Source organism: Hibiscus syriacus, unplaced genomic scaffold, assembly GCF_006381635.1.
Source record: "Hibiscus syriacus cultivar Baekdansim isolate YM2019G1 unplaced genomic scaffold, ASM638163v2 tig00111493_pilon, whole genome shotgun sequence".
NCBI lineage: Eukaryota > Viridiplantae > Streptophyta > Magnoliopsida > Malvales > Malvaceae > Hibiscus > Hibiscus syriacus.
The window spans coordinates 871,713-877,814 of record NW_024063102.1 but is presented as its reverse complement, the minus strand read 5'-3'; the positions used below and the strand labels follow the sequence as shown (position 1 = coordinate 877,814).

Sequence of the window (6,102 nt, the reverse complement as noted above, 5' to 3'; positions counted from 1 at the left end):
TTAGTTGGTTTTTCATCGATTCATGACGATCGGGTCATCCGTTTACAACACCTCCCGCACCATCGTGTTCGTTGCATCGTTCTGAGTTCACCGGTGTCATCCTTGGTCTCCGTCGACGGCGGCGCGTGAGGATGTGAAGCGGTCAAAGTTTTCGATTTGTTGAAATCGAGCTCTCCGCCGTTCAAAATTATAAACCGAGCTTTGTAAGTATCTTGAAATCGCTCAAAATAATTTTTAAGAATTTTTCCGTGATTTTTAGGTAGCCGGAAGGGGCCCCACGCGCCGCCATTGCGCGTGGGGATGGTCCAAATGATCAGTTTGACCGGTTTTGGTGCATAGTTGACCGGTTTGACCGATCATAACCCGACCCGACCTGTTTACCCTACCTACTGACCCGACCCGTTAACCCGACCCGTTGACCTGTTGACCGTTGACTCGTTGACCGACGTTGACCACAGTTGACCAAAACTTTGACCGGCTTTGACCGGGCATTAAACGACCTTTGACTTCGACCGAGTATACCTATCCTGACATTTTTTGACGTTCCAAATCTGATTCTGCTGTCCGTTTTTCGAAATTCGAACCCGAAGGCCTCGAAATTACCGGTCAAACCCCTTGACTTTGATTTTGACCGAAAATTTCAAATTTTTGAAAAGTCATATTTTATACTTTTGACATCCTGAATCAGAATCCGAAGTTTGTTTCGCCAAACTCGAACCTGGTAAGCTATCTTTCACTGATTTATCAACTGATTCGATCCGTTTATCGTAATTAAGCTCCGTTTCTGATATAATTTATGTTGATATGTATATGAGGAATTATTGGAAGTTGAATTGAAGATCAAAGGCGTTCGAATGGAATTTTTATGGTCGATCAGTATTGCACGGAAATCGATGTAATACTTTACTACCTCTTTATGCTTTATAGAACATGTTTGTATTGGTAAATGCATGAATGGAAATGTTTGGTCTCATATGTGTAATTAATAAAGATCTACATTTGATACGAATACGGTAGCAAGTAGGTAACTGAATATGGCTCAGATGACTATTATAAGAGGTTGAGGAATTGTTAGAATTAAATTACAAGTTTGTGATTGGTGATAAAGAAATCAACCCTGGATTTGTAATTTATATATTATATCATCAAATGTTAAATGTTAAATGTTAAAGGTACTTGGATGGGAAATTATGAGAATACTTTGGTAGGATAAAATTACGAAAATACCCTTATATTGTAGGATGTTAAGAATTATCCTTGGAAGTTGGTTAATAACTCTGAAAGAACATATTGATCTGATATAATTACAGATATGCATAAGAAATGTTATCTTTATTTGAAAATTATGGATAACCGGTTTTAATCCTAGGAGAGTTTGTGAATGATACTAGAAGTCTGTTAAGAGAACCGTTTCAAGATCAGAGAGTGTTCAAGACATCAATTAATCATAGGATCTCTAAATTATATTATTTTTCGTTAAGAGCTAATATTGAAATCATCTGGTTAAGAAATTACGGAAATGCCCTTGAAAGGTAAAATAGTCCGAGTTGACCCTGAATGAGAAAATACTTTAAGGATTTGTACTTAACTCGATTAAGTACGGATTTGATTGTTAAGATCCTGACTTAGTGTAAGAAAATTCCTGATATTCCGTTTGTAAAATCTGAGAAGGCACTTGACCCAGAAATATCCGAGTTATGAGTAAATAACTGAAGAACAATTTGTCGGGGGTATTCTGTTGTCAGAATTGTTTGAAAGAACTGAAATAAATGATAAGATTGAATTTAATAGTAAGATCGAACGGAAGGAAAGGATTGAAATACAGTGTTATAAAATGACCAAAATACCCCTGTAGTGGAAATGACCCAAGAATACCACCAAGCTTAAGAATGATTGGATATCTTTGAGCTCTAAAATAAATGGAATAAAAATAAACACCAAAATTACCAAAATACCCTTATGTCCTATTCTAAGTAAATGCCTTGGATTAATTAAGGAATCCAAATAAGCATAGGTATTGGACTACCTTTAAAAAGTTATGGAACACAGCTTAAGTAAGCCGATCAACTTTACTGATATATCAGTACCTGAACGGCATAGATATTACTTGAATGCGTGTTCGTCTTCTTAAGTTTAGCTCGATGATAATTTTGGAAGTATTCTGCTCAGCTCAATTCTGGATCGCATTCAGTATTAAGAATTGAACGTTTGTTCGACAAATCAACCAAGAAGACCAAATTGAATGGATCTGAAGTACAATATATATCTGAAATACAGGAACGTTGTATTACTCTAGAAAATCCCGAAGTAACTGGAAGGGACTTGGATGCTAAATGAACTAAGTAACTTCAATGATTGAGGATTAAGTAAGTGATTAGGTTAAGCCTGGAAATTCGGATGAATTTACATGATGTATCGCCCTTATGGAACATGAACTACAAATCAAGCACGTCAGTATTTCATGATATAGTGGAACCTTGGAAATGAAATAAAGACCATTGGAATATCTATTCAGGGAAGATTCTGAAGATGATCTATGGACAAGAATTTGTGGTATTAAAGAGTAAATACCCTAGAAGGAAAATGAATTGACCAGGCGACATACATTGTTAAGGTTCTGAATCTTCATTCTCAAGTTGTTCGATTATCCGATCAATTGACATGGATGTAAAGGATTCTGAATACCCTTCTGATTACGTACAGCTTCTGAAAACTGTCCGAATAAGATATGATCCTGATAATTCACATTCTGAATAACTGATGATTCTGTCAGTTAATGAACTCTTCCAATAGTGATTCTAAATTCCAACATTCTATCGACATACTAAAGAACTGTGTTTCTCTACCTGATACAGTACCTCTAAATAATACCTGAAAACTCTGGTGTGTTCCCTAATCACCTGGATATTTTACCTGATTTTTGATTTGATTTCTATTATAATACCTGACATGGATTCTGATCGGATACTTGACCTGGATTCTGATCGGATGCTTGACCTGGATTCTGATCGGATACGTGACCTAGATTCTGATCGGATACTTGACCTGGATTTTGATCTGATACTTGACCTGGATTATGTTATGATTTTTGATATATCCGTTTACGAACGGAACATGTTTTACTTGGGGGTAATGTTGGAGGAAGTATACCTGGAGGCTCCTCGGCTGTGTGCTCAGGGCCTTACTTACCGGCTCCTCGGCTGTGTGCTCAGGGCCTACTGGACTTGACGGTGGGTGTATGATTCTGGGAAACCTACACATTTTGGACTTGACGGATGAGGGTATATATATATGTTTTAAAAGATCTGTATCTTTTTACTGGTTTTACGGGAACACACTAGATAACCTATTCTGATCTTCTGAACTCAGTCATCCGAAATATTTGTCTGAACTGAAAGCTCATTGTCCGTTACCATCTGAAATATCAGTAGGATCTCTGCTCAACATAAAAATCTGTAAATGTTTGGAAATAATAAGGATATGTATGTATATCTATATATGCACGTTCTTCAGCATCATCTGGTAGTTCTGTAAAATATATATATATGGATCTAATTGGGGGAAGTAGCAAGCATTTCCTTGTTCTTATACGATTCAGTATTTACGAGCAAGGAATAGGTAAACTTGCAGTCTCCTCTCTCTCTCTCTCTTAATTTCTTTTCTTTCTTTCTATCTATCTGTATATCTTCCCTTCCTGTTTTTAATGAACTACAAAACTATAGGCAAAGTTGTTTTTAGGGTTGCAGAAGCTTTTAGTTTCCATTTTATCATCCCATTTCCTTGTGTCTACTTTCCCCATATTTGAACTTCATTACTATAGTTATCTTCAAAAATTTGTGACTCGCACGCACCTTTTTTCAGTCTTTCCTTAACAGGAGATTGATAGACAAAAGTTGTCGTTTTTAAGGCGTGGTTGGGTGATTATGGGACGCGGAAAGATAGTCATCAAGAGGATCGAGAACCGGATGACTCGACAAGTCACGTTTTCCAAGTGCCGAGCTGGTCTTTTGAAGAAGACACACGAGCTCTCTGTGCTATGCGATGCTCAGATTGGCCTCATCATCTTCTCCTGCACCGGCAAGATGTGCCAATACTGCACTCAACCCTATAGGTCTCCACTCTCCTCTTTTTTCCCTTTTTTTCTTTTTCATTCCATCCTTATGTAGGATACTTTGCATGTAGGGATGATGGGAGGGACAGCTGGCGCAGCCGCGTTCCTAAAAATTTAAAATTAAGATATATTATAGATATTTTTTGTATTTTCTATTGATAATTTATTTTTATCCCTTAGAAATTTAGGATTCAATCTCTAAGATGAAATTTTATGTCGGTCCCTATTTGCATGATCAGTTGATATGAGTTTCCCCACTCAACCTTGCCTAAAAATGCATGAAAGTTCTAAAAATTTATCTGCCTAGGGTATTCCAACCTTCAAAAGAGAACGTTTTTCCAATGGTTAATAAGTTTCATGGCCTATATATTAGCAGAATGGAGCACATCATAGAAAGGTACCAGAAGGTCACTGGGACTCGCATTCCTGAGCTCTATTACATATGAACAGCTAGATCATCTTGAACATGAACTCGAACGCTCTGTCAACAAGGTCCGAGATCGAAAGGTACTGTTTAGAAAATCCGGGTTTCATTTATTTGATCCGTAGAATCAATTGTAACAAAAATATCAGAAGTTCGAATTTCAACGTGGTTTATTTGACCGGTATCATTGGCAGAATGAGCTCTTGCAACAACAACTGGATAACCTTGATAGAAAGGCGATGCCAATTAGAACAATATACGAGTTTACATTATTACGTACACTTTAAAATATCAAAGGCTAATTCCATTAATCTTGGATTTCTTCCACGGTGTAGGAATGAATTCTTGAGGAAGAAAACAACATGTACCTCTGGGTAAGTAAGCAAATTCAATTATATATAGTTTTGTGATGAAATGAAGGAAAGAATTCTTATGAACCACACAGATTCAAGAACACAGGGCAGCAATGGAGTACCAACAGGGAGGAATGGAAGCAAAGGCAGTGGAGTATCAGCAAATTGTTGATGAATTCCCAGCTTCTATGGAGGAGGAGAGCCTAGTAGTGTGCTTCAGCTTGCAACCATTCCTCAACAATTCTCCTATCAGCTCCAGCTTGCTCAGCCCAACCTTCAAGATTCAAATGTCTAGTTTCATATTTCTGAAGTTAATTACATTCAACTCGAGATCAATTACCCTTTTCATGTGTTTGTAAATGTTTTGATTGCAACTACAATTGATGATTTGATGTTTACAAGTAACACGGATTTTGTCGCTAGAGGTAAGAAATGAGTTGGATATATGAAAGTTCAGCTTTATATAAAAACACTAATCTAATTTACTAAAGCATTTAATGTGATATTTTTATTTAAATAAAATATTTAATATAATACCTAAACTATTATTATGTATATTATTATCGTTTTGAGTATTATTAGCCTAAAAGAACACGAACAAACGGATGAGATATTTATTTGGATTTATTTAATTTAGTAAAATTTCTCATCCCAAAGTTTCATAGACTAGTTTAGCATTTGTTAATAATACTAATCCTAATCACTACGATGGACGTAGAATAATAATAATTTAAATACCACGTTGATTTTCTTTTCTTAGAGACTAGATTTTAATTTGGACACATTTTGATACAATATCATTCTTGCACCTGCTCTTCTTCCTAATAACATCTTATTCGCGCAGTACAAAGAAAAGTAGTGCAAAAAGAAGAAAAGTACAATAAGTGCAGCAAGTAAACTCTAACAACAAAAAGAAGTACAAAGAAGAAAAGAAAAGAAATTTCAAAGAAGAAAGCACAAGAAAACAATCAAAAGCTAGAACCAATTCAAATGCATGCTGCCGCCTATGTTAACCATGCAAATGAACTAAGATAAGCTAAGGATGAATGCATGAACTAGTATAAACATGATATAAGCTAAGGATGAATATGCATAAGTTATGGAATGATACAAACTCATGATAAAAGCAAAAAATAAGCTATGAATGAATATATAACATAATATATGTTAGAACCGAAATCATAATAAGTATGAACAACAATCAGGATCTAATT

General features: G+C 35.9%; 1 pseudogene; it reads left to right on the top strand.

Annotated features, from left to right (window-relative positions):
* Positions 1-3,923: 3,923 nt before the first annotated feature.
* LOC120163722 lies at positions 3,924-5,183 on the top strand (annotated as a pseudogene).
* Positions 5,184-6,102: the final 919 nt, after the last annotated feature.